General features: G+C 35.7%; 1 long non-coding RNA gene and 1 other non-coding gene across 2 annotated transcripts; both read left to right on the top strand.

The window, feature by feature from the left end:
• The first annotated feature begins 4438 nt into the window (after window positions 1–4438).
• LOC134668794 (uncharacterized) lies at window positions 4439–5237 on the top strand. The gene is made up of 2 exons (XR_010098828.1): window positions 4439–4682; window positions 4820–5237. It is a non-coding gene; the product is annotated as an uncharacterized LOC134668794 (long non-coding RNA).
• A 7237-nt stretch (window positions 5238–12474) lies between these two features.
• On the top strand, window positions 12475–12547 carry Trnav-cac (transfer RNA valine (anticodon CAC)). Its single transcript has one exon. It is a non-coding gene; the product is annotated as a tRNA-Val (tRNA).
• Window positions 12548–23848: the final 11301 nt, after the last annotated feature.

Raw genomic sequence — 23848 nt, 5'->3', positions numbered from 1 at the left:
ATGCTACTGAATCCCGTATCCTTTTTCTGTCGCAAGTATTTTAATGTATTTAAAATTATTTGTTTAGCATCGGTGTGAATTTTTTTGGGCATTTTGATTGCAAAATCTATTATTATCCTGAAATATTTACAATCATTTTCGATTTGTTTACATCGGTGACATTCAATGACTTTCAATGTCGGATGTCAAACAAAATAATTGCCATTAAAATAAATTAGTTCCATCGAAAATCCGCAACGTGGCGAGGGCTAAAAAGGAACTTGTTAGGCTTTAACTCCGTTTCTAAAAACTTTCAGAATGCCCCCCTCATTGTATGAAGTGCGTGTGCCGTATCACGAACTCCATGTTCGTCAAACTTCGTGACGCGTCGTCATTACTCGGGTACATTCGGCCACACCGCTCCAATATGGCGTAAGCGCCTTACAAATTACATACACTTACGACCGTTCCTTCTAAGCTTTTACGCGTGTCGTGAGCCCCCGTTTTGGAGCATTGTGGGCTAACTGGACATTGTGGTCTTTAATGGGTATGATTTAAGGTTGAAAATTGACTGTCAGCTGTCGAAATGTCAGTTGATGCATATCTCAATATCTGCAATGATAGACTGTTGCAATGTTTGGTCTCGTTTTGCAGTGGCACTATTGTTGTAAAACTAGTAGAATCTAATAAGATTGTCCATCGGTCAAATAAGATCATAAGTCATTATGAATCATCTTCCTTATACATATTGTCCCAGCATTTTGCCACGGTTCAATGAGGGAACCTGGGTCTAGTTAGTCTTGTTAGAAACCTAATTGGTGCAATATGATTTTAACAAAAATGGCTGCTATTAAACGGCAGACGTATAACGCAATCGGGAAACTAGACCATTATGAGGATTAGACCATAGACCATTATTAGGATTGGTCCGGTTTTAGGGTTCCGTACCCAAAGGGTAAAAACGGGACCCTATTACTAAGACTGTCCGTCTGTCCGTTTGTCTGTCACTAGTCTGTATCTCATGAACCGTGAACCGTATTTATGTTGCCTCTATAACAACAAATACTAAAAAGTACGGAATCCTAGGTGGGCGAGTCCGACTCGCACTTGTCCGGTTCTTTACGGTTTATTTTCCCCGAAAATCGACTGGTAAATATCCAATGGTATTTTATACACCTAAGTATCGAAATAAATCAATCTTAGTCAGAATTCAAAATGACATGCTTTCGCTTAACCGTTATTTTAACAAAGGTTTCCAAACGGCTCTTTTCTCAAATTCCAAATTTGAAATCAGCCAATTAGAGATAAGATCATACTCTTATTGGTTCGCTCGAATTGGCTAAAAGATCTAACGACTCAATAGGAGATAAAGGATTCCAAGTAGTTTTAATATTACAATATATATATTCACAAATTTTATTGCAACTGAATATGGATTTATGTCGTAGACTTCAAGAGCTGGCAGTTACCTCGCTCAACGCTTAAGTCTGGCAATTCAGCGGGGTAACGCAGCCAGCATCTTGGGGACCTTGCCGCAGGGGCCTTTTTTAGATTTAGTTTGTACTAGCTGTTGCCCGCGACTTCGTCCGCGTGGAATCTTATCTTCATCATTTTACATCTTTAGTACCTATAATTTTCATATCCAAGCAATGTTGAAATTAAGTAGGTACTTTTGTTTTTTAGCAAGTTGTATGAAGTTTTAAGTCAAGTGGATTTTGATGTTGGTTGCTGAAATTACTTTTCTTGTATTCTCATAATAGGTACCTATGCCCTTATACAAAGATTCAAGTTCCGCATTCCGCACTCACAAAATATCTGATCTCCATACAAACTTTCAACCCCTTTCTCACCACCTTGGGGGATGATTTTCAAAAATGCTTGAATTAGTTTTCATGTTTTTTTAATTTATTACCTTTTTTTCCAAAAAGTAAAAGTTCCTAGCTTAAAATTAAATTTACACCCCAAGACGAATTTTCATCCACTTTTTAGCCCCCTTAGGGATTGTATTTCCAAAAACGTTGCAATTACTTTTTTTTGTAATCGGCTATTATGTCTTTCTAAGAAGTTTCAAAGCATTTGTAATGGATTCAAACTTTGAGCCCCATTTTAACCCTGTTAGGGGATGAATTTTACAAATCGCTGAAATCACTTTTATTGTCTTCTAATAATATACCCAAATACAAAGATTCAAATCCCGCGCTCGAAAAAATGCATGATATCCATACAAACTTTCAACCCCGTTTTCACCACCATAGAGATGAATTTTCAAACGCTGAAATTAGTTTTCTCGTATTTTAATATAATACCTTTTTACAAAGTTTCAAGTTCCTAGCTTCAAATAAAATTTGCACCTGAAGACGAACTTTCATCCCCTTTTTAACCCCCTTAGGGATTGAATTTCCAAAAACGTTGCAATTACTGTTTTTTGTAATCGGCTATTATGCCTTTCTAAGCATTTGTAATGGATTTAAACTTTGAAACCCATTTTAACCCTGTTAGGGGATGAATTTTACAAAACGCTGAAATTACTTTTATTGTCTTCTTTTTTTTTTTTTTTTTATTATGAATGGGCTTACTCATGCTTTTCTAATAGTATCCCCAAATACAAAGACCCAAGTCCCGCGCTCGAAAAAATGTTTGATATCCATACAAACTTTCAACCCCTTTTTCACCACCTTAGGGGATGAATTTTCAAAAACGCTGAAATAAGTTTTCTTGTATTTTAATTTAAAATGTTTTTACAAAGTTTCAAGTTCCTTGCTTAAAATAAAATTTGCACCCGCAGACGAACTTCCATCCCCTTTTTAACCCCCTTAGGGGTTGAAATTCCAAAAATGTTGCAATAGATTTTTTTGTAATCGGCTATTATGCCTTTCTAAGAAGTTTCAAAACCATTTGTAATGGATTCAAACATTCAACCCCTTTTTGACCCTGTTAGGGGATGAATTTTACAAAACGCTGAAATTACTTTTCCTGTCTTCTAATAATATCCCTAAATACAAAGATTCAAGTCCCACACTCGAAAAAATGTTTGATATCCATACAAACTTTCAACCCCTTTTTCACCACCTTAGGGGTTGAATTTTCAAAAACGCTGAAATTAATTTTCTTTTATTTTAATAATATATCTTTTAACGAAGTTTCGAATTCGTAGCTCAAAAGAAAACTTTAACCCCATACAAACTTTCATCCCCTTTTTAACCCTGTTAGGGGATGAATTTTACAAAACGCTGAAATTACTTTTATTGTCTTCTAATAATATCCCCAAATACAAAGATTCAAGTCCCGCGCTCGAAAAATTTTTTGATATCCACACAAACTTTCAACCCCTTTTTCACCACTTGGGGGATGAATTTTCTAAAACGCTGAAATTAGTTTTCTTGTATTTGAATTTGATACTTTTTTACAAAGTTTCAAGTTCCTAGCTTAAAATAAAATTTGCACCCGAAGACGAACTTTCATCCCCTTTTTAACCCCCTTAGGGGTTGAATTTCCAAAAACTTTGCAATCACTTTTTTTTGTAATCGTCTATTATGCCTTTCTAAGAAGTTTCAAAGCATTTGTAATGTATTAAAATTTTCAACCCCTTTTTAACCCTGTTAGGGGATGAATTTTACAAAACGCTGAAATTACTTTTATTGTCTTCTAATAGTATCCCCAAATACAAAGACGCAAGTCCCGCGCTCGAAAAAAGTGCGCGCTCGCTTAGGGGATGAATTTTCAAAAACGCTGAAATTAGTTTTCTTGTATTTTAATAATATATCTTTTTACGAAGTTTCAAATTCCTAGCTTAAAAGAAAACTTTAACCCCATACAAACTTTCATCCCCTTTTTAACCCCCTTAGGGGTTGAATTTCTCTAAATCGCTTCTTATCTCTAGTACACTTTATAAATGCAATCTGGTGTGCAAATTTCAACTTTCTGGCTTTTGTAGTTTCGGCTCTGCGTTGATGAATCAGTCAGTCAGTCAGTCAGTCAGTCAGGACACTTGCATTTATATATATAGATTTAGTACAATTGTAATTTTCAGTTGTTTTTATTTATTGTTTTTTGGCATGTTTTTGTATCATAAATATGAATAAATATCGGGTCACTGATTTTTTTTTCATTCGAAACCATTAGTATATTTATGATGCAATCTAACGTCTGTCAAATAGCACTTAATGTAATATATACTTTAACTGTAATAGTTTTACTACATCACTTTTATCTAAAAATATTAATGAAACCATCGTCTTCTGATCTCACAAACTATTAAAAAATATCAACGGAGCAAAAAACAGCGACAGTGGAGGGGTGTCACACTCTTCAATCGACAATATTTGTAGACTTCGGGATGAAAGCATGAAGATGTAACCAGTTCAACCCAAAGAGAAGTAATTATGAGGTGAAATTTCATCCCATGACCCGAAGGTGAAAATTAAAGATGAGAGAAAGCGTCCTAGGGTTGGACACTGGGCCCGTAGCCAAATTACATTCGCTCCGTATCGATTCGATCTCTACGTTCGCGAGCGACTGGTCGATAATGTTTATAATAACCTAGCCAAGAGGCAATCTTTTTAGTTATCGCATATTCGACGGGCCAAGTCGATAAAAATTAATTTTAGTCTGTGGTTCTCGTTCAAAACTGTCAAGAAACGTCAGCTGTCAAGAGTGTCAAGTGAACAGCGAATCTAATTTTGGAGAAAATAATTGTTTTATCGGTAAGCAAATGAAATATTTTGGCATTTGTTTAACTTAGTTAATTACAATTTCGTGATAAAATAACTCTATATAGTGTAATAGTTGAAGAGTGCGTTGTTAATTGCATATAATTTTGACCTAAGTTTAACAATTTCAGACAGCCGTCGTCACCGCAGCCCCAATCAAGGCGGCGGCGCAGCCAGAGCGGGCAAGAGCGGGCTCCGCGGGCTCTTCTTCCACGCTGAGAAGTCCTCGCCAAGTTGGCACGAACAGTCAAAGCTGCCGCTGCAATGACGCCTTCATGGCAGTTACCAGTGCTAAGGACGTGCACTGCTGGCTTACTTGACCAGAAGAGACAATACTTTAAGTGTTAGTAATGATTCAAACCGTGAAGTGAAATTGTGAACAGGTTTGCCCGAATCAGTGTAACCTCAGTGAACTCATTTACTTCATAGACTTCAAACATTTTCGAAATTAACAAAAGTCAAGCGAACATTGAATACATAGATGTTATGCATTAGATAAGATAAAAGCTGCCTGTGAAACCAAAACCAATAAATCATATTATTACTTAATATTATTTTTTAATTACCTACCATCTTTGCTTTGAATGGAAATTTGGGAAGGGAATCTCACCCGCTAAGCTACTGGCTATTCATATTTAACCTTTTGTATGCTCCTGTCAACAATTTGTAATTTATATATCAATCATAATTAAATAAAATAAAATAAATAAATAAATATTGGGGACATCTTACACAGATCAACCTAGCCCCAAACTAAGCAAAGCTTGTACTATGGGTGCTAGGCAACGACACATACTTATATAGATAAATACATACTTATATACATAGAAAACACCCATGACTCAGGAACAAATATTAGTGTTCACCACACAAATAAATGCCCTTACTGGGATTCGAACCTAGGACCATCGGCTTAGCAGGCAGGGTCACTACCCACTAGGTCAGACCGGTCGTCAAAATTAATGCATTTTTTAAAGTTGAATATAGGTAAGTACATGGGAGCAGATCTGCTCCTAAGCATACCAAAGGTTAAGGTGGTAACCACCATAAATAAATGAATGAAACAATGATTGGGTTAAAAGTTAATTTATTTTATTGGAAATCTATTAATGAAAGATACAGCAGGTATTTTTTGCCGGCAGCATAAAATCAGTAGCCAAGCATTCTTTTCTTGTTTGCACATATATTATGTAGTGTTTTAAAATAGTAAAACAACACTCAATATATTTTTGTGGTTGTACATGTGTCATAGTTTCTTCCCTTGACCCTGGCTTTGGAGCACCATAAATATGTCAAGGCTGCAATGAATATCCAAGTCACCTGAAACAAAATGAATGCTTAGTTTTTCAAAAAACTCTGTAACATTTGGTTATAATATTTATCTATTCTCTACCAGTCATATGACAAAAAAAAACTAAATGTTTTGTGTAAGTACATATATTTTTATATAGTGTGTAGGTACAGTCAGCTGCAGAGAAAAGGTACCACCGCTACATAGAAGTTTGTATGCAGGAGTGGTACCATTTCTCTGCAGCTGACTGTACCTGCGCCTGCCAAAAGAAGTCATATACAATATGTTTCATAATATGAAAAGTTTCATTAATATGGTTGATAATTTATATGCATAACAACAGCCGGTCTGGCCTAGTGGGTAGTGACTAGTGACCCTGCCGGTTAATCTGATATTAATCCTGAGTTTGAATCCCCGGTAAGGAAATTTGTTTGTGTAATGAGCACAGATATTTTGTACCTGAGTCATGGGTGTTGTCTATGTATTTAAGTATAGTTTGTCAAAGGACTGTCTCATTTCAAACAAAGACAGAGAGAATCATACTAGCTTTGTCATATACTAGTACTAGCACCCAAAAGTATGAGTATAGTTTTCCTGGTTCTTACTGAGTGACAAATTGGTTTGACCATCTATATATAGTTATCTAAGTACCCTAAGTACCCACAACACAAGTCTTCTTGAGCTTACTGTACAGTTCGACAAGAAATTGTAGAAATCAAAAAGTAGCAACACTGTAGTCTCGTCTCTTTCAAATCAATTTAAGAAAATGGGATGACACTACAATATTGCTAGTCGTTAGTGACCTTGCCTATGAAGGTTATGGTTTTGCTTCCCGGGAAGGGCATTTATTTGTGTGAAGAACATTTGTTCCCGAGTCTTTATCTATATTTGTAAAGCCTTTACCTATATACCTTTGCCTTTACACAATCAATTCACTTTCCTATTGAGAAACAAGTGCTTGCCTGTGTGCATATGGGTACCAAATTTAATCTACACCATTCATCGGTTTATATTTGAAGACGTAACAGGAACACATAAGAAGTTATTTTAGCATCAATTACATATTTTATATACTTATTAGGTATGTGGGGATAAGTTATTGGCTCACTCTTACCTTTGCAGGGACGTTGTTTCGTGTTGCATTTGTGGGTGCATAATCCATTTTTCCATGACACTGTCAATATAGATAGGTAGATATTCAGCGCCTCGGTCACATTGGATCCTTTGGGTGAAATGCTGCGTACGGCCCACTATCCTTTGATCTGACCCCGTAGCATAAAGCCACCAGCCACCAGCTAAGGGCAGTCCTTTCCTAAGCAGTTCCAATAGGCGATTTTTCAGACAGCGCCTGCGTCTAAGCGAGACTTCCGCGTTGTTCGCCGCCCACAATAATGTTAAAGTATGCTTTTTACTACAAATTCTAATTTACAAACACTATTATACGGCATTTTCTTGTGCTTCGATAAGTTATCTGCAAGGGGATAGCTCTCGCTACGTATCGACACCTAGGAGGCGATAACGATTCGATTTCGCATGTCAAAAGTGTCACTCGGCTAGGCAATGTATGACAGATATCGAATTCCAGTAACGAAAGTTTTGCGTTTCGTTACAACATTGCAACTTGGCTAACATTTTTGTATTCGTTAATATTTTTCGACAAACTCATCTACGGTACCTGTCATTCCCATACATTTTTTATCGATTCGTTAGCGATATCTTTTTTCGAAATGCGTTTTGGCTAGGCCCCCTGTTCCAATAATTGCCACCTCCAAACTTAATTCCAAGAAATATACTAAGTGACAAACGGGCTGTCAACTACTAGTAACGGAATTATATACGTTGTAAAAACCTTGGACATAAACTTTACATACCCTTCTATATTTTAGCTTAAAAGGCTTACCTACGTTATATCGTTTTTGTAGAAAACATTAAGCTAGCACTATTTTTGGGTTAAACAGTTACCTGCGGCTGCGGTTTTCATCGATTTTTAACAAGTTTTGAAACGTATCTCCTACTTTTGTAGCACAGATAGAATTATAAGACAAACGGCTATCGGTTCTTCAATCTTTTATCTCCATTCTTGTCTGCCGGATATTGAGGGAAATTAATACTTATTATATTATGATTATTTTAAACATTATCTAAAAAACCACTTTTATCGTAACTAGATTGCTGTGAAGGATCTTACATGTACGAAATCTACATATTTGGATTGGTCTTTGACGACTCAAACAACGAGTCTAGGTTTTTTTTTATTTTAGACTAATTAACACAAAACTTAACCAGTTTTTGGCCTAAAATTTTGTAGTAAATTTGGAATACTATATTGCTAAAGCCGTTGCTGTTAATATGATATTGATAAGCTACAAAAAACAGTAGAAAACTAAGGGATTCAGATCGAAGGTCATTGGCGTGGTCCCCTTAAACGAGTAAATATGTACAACCAAATCGCCAAAAATTAAAAATCACAGCAACAATTTGATAGCACGAATCATACAATTTCGGAACGCGCCATCCCTACGTCTATTTTAGAGTACATAAAACTTTTATTACAACACTTGCATACAAAAAAACAAAATGACGGGAGTCACCAAATTAGTTAAATATGACCAATGTTTAATGACCTCCCAAATTAATGGAATAACATACAATTAATTCTGTTTCCCGGGAGCTTGGAAGACCAACTTAAAATGGCCGACATTGCGTTTAATTAAAATTTATGGTGTCTTTGAACCTGCCACTTAATTTCTAACAAAATTAAAGTACTCAATAACGTTTAGTTTTTCTCGGAGTTATTTCTGTATTACCATTAAGCTTTTATGTGCATTTTATATTCTAAGAATGAGAATAGATTAGAACTGTTGAAATAGTTAGGATAATTCTTGTGATTCTCATTAGTGATTTGGTGTTAACCCTTACTGCATGTAATAAAAAATGTTTATTTAAATTTGAACTTTAATCGGCTGTCAATAGAGTTGAATATGATATCCGTCATATTTGGCTCCGTATGCGGTAAAGGGTTTAAAGATTTGTTGTTACGGGTTGTTCTCAAAATAGTGGGTAATAAAATAAATAATCCAAAGAAGGTATGTCGTCGGCAAAGACGATGTTTCAATCCGAAGGTAAGTAAATAAAACTTTCTGAACCATAAATGAAATTTCTACTTTTTCTGATAACGCTGCGGTGAAGAAAAAATACCACCAAAGAAAGATGGCTAGGTTATTAACTGCCGTATTCGAACTTCAAGATATTCACAAGAGACGACACGTACTAGATCCATTCTAGATACGTTATAGTTTAGATATCAACTAGTTCTCTTTTGCCGCGCAATTCGGGCAACCAATGTCACTTTTACGTTAGATAGAGTAAGATATCTATTAGATGTGAATTGGATCTCTAAGTCATATCCTGTGGAAATCGTTCAAGAGTATCTCCAGAATCGCGCAAATGTCAAATTTGACAGATTAGATCTTAAACATATCGTTATCGTATCTTGGTGATGTCTAAAAGATGTCTAATAGATGTCTATTTCAAAATCCGAATCGGGCCCTAAGAGTCCCCAGCAAGTACGGTTCTTCATACAAACGCAGTTAAGCCACAGGATAAATAATAGTACTAGGTACAGAAGATTCACTCTCTAACAAAACGCGTCTGTCACGATCAGCGCAGATATGGCCGCTAGGTGGCGACAGCGCCACACGCGGCTTATGGCAAACCCCAAAATTGGGGTCGAACGGAAGGACACCAGTAGGAAAGCGACGAAATCGCGGAGTGAGTCACGCCTGCTGGAGCTATACAGGGCGTCCCACGGCTATGCCACATGGAGGGAAAGTACCCTAAATATTGCAGATGGAACATTTTACTGAAAGAAGACATTATTTTAATTTAAAAAACAATTTAAACTGCATTCATAGATTTTTAAATAATTACAAGGTTGAACCGGGAATCGAACCCGCCGCACGAGAAAAAAAATCATCCTGTAGCTTTATCATACCGATCGAAAGGCTTGATCATAAGGATTATTTTTTGCTAAAGAACATAGTGTCAGAAACAAAAGGAAGACCATGAATTTTAACATTTGATGTGAAATTTAGCGAAATAATCAAAAGAGTGCGGCTTTGTATTCAACAGAATGAGACTACATTTTGAGCATTTGATAAATTAAATTGATTAATTTTGAATTAAAAATGTTAAAATTCATGGGCTTCCTTTTATTTCCGACACTATGTTATTTAGCAAAAAATAATCCTTATGATCAAGCCTTTCGATCGGTATGATAAAGCTACAGGGTGATTTTTTTTCTCGTGCGGCGGGTTCGATTCCCGGTTCAACCTTGTAATTATTTAAAAATCTATGAATGCAGTTTAAATTGTTTTTTAAATTAAAATAATGTCTTCTTTCAGTAAAATATTCCATCTACAATATTTAGGGTACTTTCCCTCCATGTGGCATAGCCGTGGGACGCCCTGTATAAACTAATTATAAGCATAGGCATACTTCATAATCTTCATAATACATGGTACCTATGTGCAAAGTTTCATTACAATCCGACACTTAGTTTTAAAATGAGGTAAATGGGAAGGTGAAATTTAGCCCAGCTTCATAGGGATTCTGTGTAGTAATTTTAGTGTGTTAATTTATTTTTAAAATTTGCCCGTGTCTTATATTTAACCAGTGGCGTATATAGCATGGGCGGCACCCGGTGCGGAAATTGTGGGTGTCACCCCAAAATTCAATCAAAATTGTAAAATACATTTAAAAAGAGTAATTGTAATTTATGTTAAATAGCTCAGGATTTACTCCATTGCTTTCATTTTACATGATTTTACGAATTTTTATAGGTGGCACTACTGATGTTCAGGGTCGGGTGTCACCCCTAAATGGGTGACACCCGGTGCGGACCGCCCCCCCCCAGGCTACGCCACTGTATTTAACCCACATGACTAAACAGCTGAGCTACTTCTGCTGTTAACTGTACCTACGTCTAATTCTTATTACTATTACTCACACGCACACTGTTTACTGTCCATAAAACGGTTGACACTCGCACATACCGACTGTCAACTGTGTCAACTGTCACGTTTTACACATACGACTATATAACTGTTTCTGGTAAAACTGTAAATAGACCGATCAAATAGGTAGGTATATTGTTATGCTGTCTTTTCAACCAGGTGAGATAACTATGTAGTTTGTTAGAATTTAGATGACCAGTAATGAATGAATGAAAATCTTTATTTCAGGCAACTACGAGTTTAGTGGCCCATACAATGAAATGAAATGAAATGAATGAAATGCAATGAAATGCAATGAAATGGGCTTACGACTATCACAGAACTTTAGAGTTAAATTACCAACCACCAAGGAGTTCACCAAGGAGGAGTTTTGGCCGAAGGGTGCCATGGCTCCTCTACACGATGGGCCAACGCCGGCCACTCCAAGGGACGCATTTATGCGTCAGAGGGAGCAAGTGATATTGCTATCTCATTCTACCGCATGGCTGCGTCCCTTGGAGTGGCCGGCGCTGGCCCATCGTGTAGAGGAGGAGGAGAAGTTCCGGCGGTTCCGCGGCCGGCTCCCTGACACTGCGAGGTTGCGAACTGCATCGCAGCAATAATTGTGTTTTTAGTTTTAAGATATGTTTTGTAATAACATGTATGCTATATGTATGCTAGTTTTAAGGTATTTATCTATGGACCAATAGTTGCCTGAAAATAAATGTTTTTATTCATTCATTAATTCATTATTGGGTACATTCGCCATCAGGTATATCGGAGCAGCCAAAGTGCTCACAAATATGTGAACTTTTAAGGCGCTTGAGCGCGTGTTCAGTATTTTTGAGTAGGTACTTACCTCGACGGCATAGGAACTCCCCAGAAGTGCGAGTACCTATACAGGGTGGAAAGATAAGTCGGGCCCTGGAGGGAAACTACCTTAAATCCTTAAGCTGGCTCATTTTACTTAAAGGAGACATTCCTTTATTTTTAAAAAGAAACAAAACTGCATTCAAAGTATTTTTGTATTTTTCTTCAATTTACTTGTTTAAAAAAATCTTAAGTACTAAATATTAGATTTTATGGATATTTTGTACGACAGACGAGTGTAAGACCTAATGTTTCTTGGACAAATGTTATCAGTAACATTAACTGTATCAACTAGTAGAATAACATTGCGAGTTTTTATTTTTTGGACTTTTTAGTCGGTTCGAGTCCCGGGCGAGGTAAGCGAGTTTTAGAAAATCTTTGAATGCAGTTTTGTTTCTTTTTAAAAATAAAGGAATGTCTCCTTTAAGTAAAATGAGCCAGATTTAAGGTAGTTTCCCTCCAGGGCCCGACTTATCTTTCCACCCTGTATACTTACTTGAACTTTGGCCCCTGACATAATTTACTTGTTGTTTGTAATTATTTTAAATAAAACTTATTTCAGTCAGTAGTCGGTCAAATAGATTTAAGTACCTTATATCAACTGAATAGATATTTCGCAAAGTGACATCAAGTTTCCGTAGTGTAGCGGTTATCACGTGTGCTTCACACGCACAAGGCCCCCGGTTCGATCCCGGGCGGAAACAGCGCAACTTTTTGTATTTTTTATTTTACTTTATTGTTTAGGTACTACTTTTATGATTTGGTTTAGGTCTAAAATAGTGCTTGGTAAAATAAAACATTCATAAAACAATTATTTTTGACATAATTTTTAAATCATTCGCCATTTGACATTTCGTATTAAAACTTCGACAGCAAAACAGTGTTTGAAACAAAAAAAAAAGTAATCCTTAACGTTTAAAACTTTTTTCCGGCGACTTACTTACCCATATTCAATATTTAAAAAAGCTTAAAGAACAGTGCACACGTGTTCCGAGCCCGCATGAACATTACAAAACAAAAAAACTTCAATAAAAATCATTTGCATAAAGAATAGTGGAATCTTGGCGGGGCGCCCAAACAATTAAACCATTGTTCCGCTCTTTATGTTTTAAAACAAAAGGGTCTAGTGTGCATGCCGCTTTATAATAGGCTCAGTGACAAAATGTAGTAACTTAATATTAATTTTTTGTGGGTTACTCCTTTTTTTGGTGGGAGGGTATTGTAATGATGCTTTGCATGCGGGTTGGGTTAAAAATTGGGAATATTAGTAAATTTTGAAGCTGATTATTTCATTAAAATTTATGTAGTTAATTATTTTTTTATTAGTTATTATCAAGTAACTCGTTATAGCGGAACCATTTTCGTTGTTAATCAAGTCATTTTATAATTAAAAATAGCTTTTCTTGTCTCAGTTGTCTCCTATATCTTGTCTCCTAACAGTACTTAACATGAAAACATGTATAAAAAGTTGTTTATTATGTGTAAGTAATTATAGACCGGCAAAGATAAGGTTGTGCAAGACTTTTATTATTAGGTCTTTTAGATTAAAATATTTTAATATTTAAGTTACTTTTGCATGATTATTTATATACCATTAACCTTTTGTATAATAAATAAATATATTTTCATATTTTAAAGTATCATTCTAATAGGACATTTGCAGGAATCCTATTCACAAATATTCTACCCGGAAGTAGGCATGTAGAAAGAAAAAAAAATTACCCCGTTATTTTATTTCAAACAATTACTGCAAGCATAACGTTATTTTTGCCTGAAATGTGCAAAAAGTGAAATCAAAGAAAATGTATAGATACATATTACATAAAGCTAAGAAATACGAAATCTAAAAATGTACGATGCGTGAGATACATAGGTACATTTGTTTGCTAGTATAACAAATACTAAAGGGGCCCACTGATTAACAGTCCGCCGGACGGTATCGGCCTGTCAGTTAGAACAAAGTTTTGACAGTTCCGAACAACTGACAGGCCGATACCGTCCGGCGGACTGTTAATCAGTGGGTCCCTTAATAGAATAACTCTTTGCTCCGATCATTATAAGACTTAGAAAACATATCCTAGTCAAAACATTTGTAACGCAAATGTATATTTTATACTTTAACTTTATTTTATCTTTATACTTTTACTGGGAATCATAGGTATACCATATTTATTTTGGTTGGATTCTTGTTAGTAATGATATATTGATTAAACTGAAAACATCATCATTATAAATTATTTCCAATTCGCCATACCTCCAGTCCATAAAATAAGTGGAACATTAAGTATCATTCTCTAGAACTTAATTAATGTTGTATTAACTTTACTGACTCAGTTAATCCAGGGGCGTGATTTCTCGAAAGTGTTAGTCAGAACGGACATTATAAAAATTACATCGTTTTCGGCTTAGTCGTTATCGCGGTTTGTTTCCAAGTAAATGATTATACACTGGTTGTTTGGTTGTTTGGATTGAATCTAATTATGTACTTAATAAAAAACCGGCCAAGTGCGAGTTACCATTACGCAAAAAACAGCCAAAAATTCACTGTTTTTGTATGGGAGCCCCACTTACATATGTATTATCTTATTATTCTTTTTTTAGTATTTATTGTTATAGCGGCAATAGAAATAGGTACGTCATCTGAGTAAATTTCATTCGATAGCGTGACTTGACGTACGCTTTTGCGTTAATGGTAACATTCCATTTCTAACCGCAGCTGCACTACCGGTACTGAACGCGTCGCTGTCATTGTCAATTTCCATAGTAAAATGAACAGTAATGCAGCTGTCGTTGGAAATGGACTGTCACCTTAAGTCTCATTTTGGAATTTGAGTTTCCAAAACGTCCCGCTTGGCGCGCTGTTCAAAATCCCGTACGAAAATAGACAACGCAAACGCGAATGCTCATCACGCTATCGTATGAAATTTACACTAGGGATTCTGCTTGTGAACAGGTTTCTAAAATTCATCAAAATTATTATTATCCTCTAGCCGCCCAGAGAACTATAAAAAGGTCTCCTGTTACATTCTAATTTGAACCTTATTTTTGACATATCAAAATTGCATTTTTCTTGGCAAATTTTGACGTCTGGGTAGCCAGAGGTTATAGTTCCACTACCAAGAATCTCAGTAATTTTCTTAATTAAAACCTTAGTCATTTGAAAACCCGATAAACAACATGCGTTAACATTAGGTATGTTATAAACTAGATTACACAACTAACCCATCGTTTTTATGTTGCATAAAATAATAATTCAAAGACTCGTTAACTGATAGTTAAAGTTTTTTGAACTAATTGGTGATGATACCGAGTAGTGTTCAGGAAACGAATACAACATATTTTATAGATTATACATACTATATTTATTGTTGGTAAGTTGGTATCTACATTATAAACATGTATTAAACTCTATTTCTTTGCTTTATTGGATACCTATAACAATTGCTGTTATTTAAAAAAAATGCGAGATCTTAAAGCAGGTTAGATTTGACTTGGTCTCGCGGCAGTTTTGGAGACCCAATGCCATGCCCAACAACATACTAAAAGTTGGTAGCGGTTTCCGGCTCTGAACTATCTCTGCGACCGTTTCCCATAAGGCATGGCACTACATAGAATAAAGTACTGTTTAGACTAATTAAAACCAAAATATTACTTTGCTAATCCGCGTAAAAGATAACGTGCTAGTCAATCAGTGCTAAGCCGTTATACTTACTTGCGTATTTTTTACATGCAATTAATGTTCCCACCCGCAAAAATAAATACGCAAATAAATACAACAAACCACCACCAAAAGAATAATACTCAACACGTGTTTCGCCTCTCTACGAGGCATCCTCAGGAGTTGTTGACGGTCTGACGCCCGGCGGCGGGTTTCCGTTATCTATTTAGTTATTGTTTATATAGTTATCGTGGAATTAATTTAAACCTGAGAAAAAAAATTACACCTACTAAAATAATAATGTTATGGTATGCAGGGATTGCAGGTTAACGATATATATCGGGTGTGGCCTGTAACATGAGCAAATAATTAAAACATAGATTGTACTCCTCAAACGGTGACACTTTTGTTCAACAACTTTTAAAAATTGTGAAGTGTTTAGACTCCCTATTTTTCATACAAAATAAATATTATCTTCAATGGACGCCATCGCCACGCCATATCATTATGATTGACGTTGCTTGTCACTCCTTAAACATAACACAATTCGCAATACATTGCGTCTTGGAATAAACTTTAAACTGTATTAAAAATCAAACCACAAGTTATTTTTAAAAGTCGCTGAACAAATGTTGGTCAGTATGAGGAGTACAGCGTACAGTTAAATTTTTTGCTCATATTACAGGCCACACCCGGTATACAACTAAAAATAAATAAAATTAGACATGGTTTTGCGATTTTTTAACCAACTTTTGGAGTTTGCCCTCGCAAATACCGGGTGTGGCCTGTAATACGAGCAAAAAATTTTACTGTACGCTGTACTCCTCATACTGACCAACATTTGTTTAGCAACTTTTTTAAAATAAATTATGGTTTGATTTTTAATACACTTTAAAGTTTATCCTAAGACGCAATGTATTGCGAATTTTGTTATGTTTAAGGCGTGACAAGCAACGTCAATCACTCTAAATACTTCATAATTTTTAAAAGTTGTTGAACTAAAGTGTCATCGTTTGAGGAGTAACTACAATCTATCACACCGAATCAGTTTTGTGAAGATTTGGGATCTACATTAGATATCGGCTAGATGTGACTTGGGTAATATCTAAGTCATAACTAGTAGAAATCGTTCAAGTGGACCTCCAGAATCGCGGAAAGGTCAAATTTGACATATCTAACTTACAAATGACTATATCTTCTCCATATCGTATCTTATTCATCTCTAGATGATCTCTAGTGTTAAAGTTAGAATAGGGCTGTATGTTATTTGCTCGTGTTACAGGCCACACCCGGTATAACAAGTATATTAGTTTCCGTGAGATGTTTTTATATCACTTTACTTTGATTAACAGGCAATTCAAACATGCACCTGACATCAAATCGAAATTGGAATCATAAGTTAGCTGTCTCGCGTGTTTATTATTGCGAGCAAGACGTCAACCCGCGCGAATGACAGCTACTGACATGATTCCAATATTATTCTAATATGTAGAGATTTGATGTTTTTGCACTTTCGAATTGGCCTGATATTAATATGATTCAAATATCGTTCTGATGCCTGTGTACATTCGTATTAGCCTTTAGATCAGGCTTTATCCAGCCAATAAACGCATTCAGACAAGCGTCATGCGCGCGCGCCTGACTCATGCCACCTACGCCATTTGTAAATCATTCAATTTGAATTTTAATGCATCTGCATCCTTAATCCCGGGTCTTGTTCTTATTTCAAACCGTCGGTTAGTTATTGCTTTATTAATCATGTCGTTGTATATGATGTTATGTAAAACAATAACAAAAAATACAATCTAATTATTACTAAATTTAGAATTCAATGCAATTACATACAGTAGGTACCTATTTTATAACCTCAAAAGTAGTCCTAACTTTTTTTCCTAGCACTTCGGAGGAAAACGTAAATTACAACTACTTTGGAGGTTAGAACAATTTTAATTGGAAAAAATGCCATTAAATGTGTTCGTAAAACTGCCCACAAATCAATTTAATAAAAATATATACCGGGTGTGGTCTATAACACGAGCAAATAATTAAAACATAGATTGTACTCCTCAAACGGTGACACTTAAAAAAATATGAATTATTTAGACTCCCTATTTTTCATACAAAATAAATTTTATCTTCAATGGACGCCATCGCCAGGCCATTATCATTGTGATTGACGTTGCTTGTCACGCCTTAAACATAACAAAATTCGCAATACATTGCGTCTTAGAATAAAATTTAAAGTGTATTAAAAATCAAACTAGGTACAAGTTATTTTTAAAAGTCGCTGAACAAATGTTGGTCAGTATGAGGAGTACAGCCTACGGTTTAATTTTTTGCTCATATTACAGGCCACACCCGGTATATGGTAGAGTCTGTGCGGAAAGAGAAGAGTCGTGGGATTTGAGGGCGCGCCAGTGCTATTTTATGGTTTTTGCTATGCTGACAACACTGGTCACGTGATTATAGTACGACACTAAAGGTCATGATACTTGAATCCCTTTTGTTCCGGTTTTTTTTACCACGGCTTACTAAACGGAGCCTGGTGGTGGTGTCGGCTCGTCAACTCAATCCTCTGATTTAGCGCAGGCACTAGTTTTCATTTTATGACACACTTGTTTTTATGTCTCAGATACTTAAAAATGAGACAGTGCGATTGACAAAACTGCTAAAACTAGTTAAGAATCTGCCCAATACAACTGTAATTTTAGTACCAAACAAGATAGTCTCATTTATGTACTGCCTAATCTGTGCAGTCCAACAGTTATTAAAACCGGGTAGATCGGGTAGAAATTGGGCAATAGAACTGTAATTTTATCTGGGATATATTTCACCCATTGTAAACTTGACTTGTAATGTATGTGTACATTATTAATAATAAATATGAATATGAATAAAAATAGTGCATAAGTAGGTAGGCCTTATTGCGATATGTCCGGTTCTCTCATCTCACGATATTTTACTTCGCCGAAAAGTCACTGCTAAATATGAAATATAATTTCGTAACTAACAGAACCTACAAATAAAGAAATATTTTATTAGAAAAAATTTTATTCAGAACCAAGGAAACGAACTTACAAATAAAGAAATATTTTATTAGAAAAAGTTTTATTCTTTGTAATCGAAGTCTGAATTAAAATATTCAACGTCACTTATGTTTGAGCTAGCTTCAAAACAACCAGGGACACTCATAGAACTACATATCTTCATCTGAACTGGATGTGCTTGAATCCGGCACGTAGATTACGAATTCTTGCATATCACCTACTTAGCGGCCTTTTATTCGAGATACCGTAGGTACTTTTACACAATCCTGAAAAAGAAATTACATATAAATATGCATAAAATGGCAAGTATCAAGACTATTTGTCAGTTATTTTAAAGATCTCGAATGACCTGCATATTTATGAAAATGAATATATTTTGAATGAATATAAGTACTTACCGATTATGTACCGGAGACAAGTTACTTAGGGGGCTTATTAGTTAAATAGGTAATTATTTCATATTAAATACAACATCAATACCCGCGAATAGCGGAAACACGTTCCGCGACTTTTTGTAAGTCGATAGTCGGCTTTTAGCCGTTTTCTTCCCGCTGACAAAACCGACCAATATTAAATATAATTTTCCTTGTGGTTTTATGTACGGTTTTATCGTGTTTTGAAAATATTTTATACATAAAACTTGCGGTTTTTGTTAATAAAAATATACATTGACAGAAGTTTGTTTACTTTTTACAAGACAGGTGTCAAAGGTTTGATTGCCATATAAAATTTAAAATGTTAGTTCCCGTTTCTGCCACGACTCTTCTCTTTCCGCACAGACTCTATATACCATGTAGATGTCAATATATTCAATTTACAGTAATTTCCTAATAAGAATTAAATCACAGTAGGTTAAAGTTATATGACTCATTGGAATAAACAATAAATGTAAAGTGTCACAATATTTTATCCTGTACCTCGATGAGTAATAAAATAAATAACACATAATGTAGTAGCTATAAATATTTGTAACTAGAAAAATTATTATTAAGAACGCACACCGTAAAAAAATTTGGGACCTGAAAACCAATTTAAAGTTATGTAGAGAAACACCGCTGGGCAAGATATGTGTATTAAATTAAATTAAAGCAATTTAATGTAGGTACAGTATTATTCTGCACCAGGACTGCCAACACAAAAATTTAATTTTGAAAAAATGATTTATCATAAGACATAGTCGTGCAGTAAATTTATAATTATTCCACGAACTTCAAGCAGATGTGAAACGTAATTGTTTAACAATAATTCCACGGAAATATGCAAATTATCGCTCACAACGACCTACAATAATCACAAACCAATAAATATAACAATAAAAAATGGCAGATGTGCTTGAAACAAAAGTGGAAAAAAATGAAAAAACACAATGACAATTACATTTTTTTCCAATTACGCAAAAAATTACCCTCTAAGATTTTTTTCCTATGGCAGAAAAGTGTTGAGAAAAAACTACACAGGGTGGATTTAACTGAACGGTATGCAAATGAGTATATTCGAGAAATTTTATGATAAAGGGTGCAGTTTAGGGTACAGGTTTTTTGCAACTTTTTTTGGAGTTCTTTCATAGTTTGATATTATATTCCGGTTTAAAACCGCGCAGCTATAATAAAACTAATACCTTTTTATATTTTTTATATAAAACATAATTGAAACCATGAACCTCGCACAAAAATGCCAAGATAGTGATTTTAAAGCGTTGTTGAAATCTTTAGATCCCAAAGATTCATTGTTATTTAATTTTGGTTAGTTACTAAAATTACCCTAACTTATGTAGGTTCTGACCGACATTCTCGTAATCAGGGGTTAAAAATTTAAAGGAACCCAGACAGGCGTGGCTCACTCCGTGAATTCGTCGCTTTGCTACAGGTAGCTAAAAGTACATACATCCGTTCGACACCAATTTTGGGGTTTGCCATAAGCCGCGCGTGGCGCTGTCGCCACCTAGCGGCCATATCTGTGCCGATCGTGACAGACGTGTTTTGTTAGAGAGTGAGTCTTCTGTACCTAGTACTATTATTTATTCTGTGACCCAGATCAGAAAATAATTATGCAATGTTATTTTCCATACTGTGTGAAGAAATTTTATTCGTCATATATTTTGATAAAATTTGTTAAATTTGGTAAATTTGAAGAGCTCCTCATTCTTGGCGGAAATAATACGAAATCACAATTCGTATATGTATTAAATGTTTTCCTTTGAGTTACGAAAATACCATAGGTACAGTCGCCATCAGATATATCCGGCCGGCCAAGGTGTTCACAATATCTGAACACGCACTCTAACGCCCTGACAATAGAGGCGTGTTCAGATATTTGTGAGCACCTTGACCGCTCCGATATATCTGTTGGCGACTGTACTTACATATGTTTTCATAACTCAGAGGAAGGTTTTTTAGGACATACAGTAAAATTACGCTTAAATTGTAGAGAGTAGGGGGAACTATATACTATAAGTACATCAAATTTTATCGAAAACTGACGGAAAAAAATTGTTACCTAAATAAAAGTGTACCTAAATGCCTTTTCTTGCTTAATGTGGCCTAAAACACTTCACAATTAAACGTCAGACAATGCTCTTGACATGTAATTTCGTCTATTTAAACCTATTATAAAAATCACCCTTCCTGGCTAATACGCTAAACTATAAAATACCTATTACTTAACGGCCGAGCCAATGACGAGTCATCAGGCCGAACGAGTATAGTATGCCCATTGCTAATGCCGGCGAGTCGAGTAATCGGGCAACCAGCGTAATTGATGGTAAACACGTTTTTAAACGACTTCATAAAAGGAGGTTATCAATTTTTTTGTATGTATGTTTGTTACCTCAGAGATCCGTCATTTGTGAACTGATTTGGAAAATTATTTTTTTTTGTTCAAAATTAGACTCTGGCTATGGTTAACTACCTAACGTTGCACAAACTTGGCAGGCATAATGTGTAATAATTATTGTAGTATGTGTGGGTGTGCCCCCGCGGCCTGGCTATGGGTATGTAGGATCCTACACCCGATATCGGGGGCCCGATTCGGATTTTGAAATAGACATCTATTTGACATCTTGTAGACATCACCAAGATACGATAACGATAAGTTTAAGATCTAACCTGTCAAATTTGACATTTGCGCGATTCTGGAGATACTCTTGAACGATTTCCACAGGATATGACTTAGAGATCCAATTCACATCTAATAGATATCTTACTATATCTAACGTAAAAGTGACATTGGTTGCCCGAATTGCGCTGCAAAAGAGAACTAGTTGATATCTAAACTATAACGTATCTAGAATGGATCTAGTACGTGTCGTCTCTTGTGAATATCTTGAAGTTCGAATACGGCAGCGGATCGAATAGTGTGAAACCGCTCTAAGGGGTTCTAAGACGTTAGTGAGTGCGTGATCACCAACACAAATAATCAGCCGTTGAATGGAGCCAAGTCTCTGGGGCCCACAGACAAAACATCCTTCAGACCGAGCATAGTCGCGCTACCCCCTTTGCCACGCGTACGGTAGTTTTACTCCACGTTCGAGTCTTTGTGTGACGTCCGTGTCTTTGAACGGACCAATCACGGCACGGGATTTCGCTCACCTCGCACACCCGCATTTTTGGCATCATCGGTTGCATGAAATAATTGCTCTAGACTTGGTCTAGAGGATTCCTAGGGGCCCTACCGCGAATGTTTGCAAATGGCGGGGATCTTTCTGAGTGACAGAGAAAAATGCCCGCATTGATCAACTTCGATTTTCTCTAGTGTTGTCTGACTCGCGTGAGCGAATGGAACGTTAAATACATCATACCATCAGCGGCAGCTGTCATTGGTCAACTAATGACACGTTATTTTCCTTGACGTACAATGTACAATTATAAAGTGGTTAGTGATAATGTTATGGTGATTCTACTATTGTGAGGACTAATAAAGTATCTTTTTGTTTGTAAACTTTGCTGGCTATAGATAGATAAAGTTATAAAAATGTAAAATATTGTTAACAAGAATATTCTATGTATTTTAACAATCTTTTTAGCATACACATCTTAATGTACATTGTTAAATATTTGTTGTTTTGGTGTGATAGTGAAATAAATGTGTAATTAAACTTAAAAATAGATACCTATTTATTCTATTAATTAGTGTTTTTTCTCAATTACTAGAACCAAAAGCATAAAATCATTTATTTACATCATAGATATACCGCGTGTGGCCTGTCACATGAGCAAATAATTAAAACATAGATTGTACTCCTCAAACGGTGACACTTTTGTTCAACAACTTTAAAAAATTATGAATACAAAATAAATATTATCTTCAATGGACGCCATCGCCACGCCATATCATTGTGATTGACGTTGCTTGTCACGTCTTAAACATGACAGAATTCGCAATACATTGCGTCTTAGAATAAACTTTAAAGTGTATTAATAATCAAACCACAAGTTATTTTTAAAAGTCGCTGAACAAATGTTGGTCAGTATGAGGACTACAGCCTACAGTTTAATTTTTTGCTCATATTACAGGCCACACCCGGTATACAGAGGTACTACGAGTACAGTACAAATACTAAACTATTCGTAAATTAATAACTAGCTTAAATCTAAAATGGGCCCTTGAGGCAGTGTACCAATGATGCTGGCGGCATTTCCTCGATGTATCGCAATGCTGATACGTTGGGCCAGGAAGCCGCCAGCTTTTCGGTCACCAGTTACGTCAACTTAATAATACACTCTTACGGCGCGATTCGGGAAATGAATTAGACATTCACTAGATATGAAATAGTAACGATATGTGACGTTCCACGGCAAAAGGTACCATATGGCGGTTAGCGCTTACGCTATTATTAACGCCGCTCCAATATTATTGCGGCCGTAAGGTACCTTTTGCCGTGGAACGTCACATATCGTTACTATTTCATATCTAGTGAATGTCTAATTCATTTCCCGAATCGCGCCGTTAGGCTGCGTTACCGGCGTTATCGCACAAATCCTAATATACCTAACAATTAAATGTCTTGCATAATTATTTTTAAGTAAGCCTTCAAAAATAATTTAAGAGCCAACAGGAGTGGTCATTTCTCCATATAAACGTACTCCTCGTTTTCCTCCGTGGTTTTTGAAGCTAGAGCAATGATTTTTTCAACACAGATTAATATTGTCAATATCTGTGTCGGACCGTTTTGCTTTTTTTGATATTTTTGTTTTTTAAGGCGCTAGAGCCCTTCAAAAATGGCCAAAATGGACTTATTGACTATGCCGCAATGAGAGGCGTGGCATTCAAAACTGATATCAATTAGCCAAAAAAGCAAAACG

This window comes from Cydia fagiglandana, chromosome 11 (assembly GCF_963556715.1).
Source record: "Cydia fagiglandana chromosome 11, ilCydFagi1.1, whole genome shotgun sequence".
Classification (NCBI taxonomy): Eukaryota; Metazoa; Arthropoda; class Insecta; order Lepidoptera; family Tortricidae; genus Cydia; species Cydia fagiglandana.
Note: the sequence above shows the minus strand (reverse complement) of the source record. Positions and strands in the feature narration are given on the sequence as shown.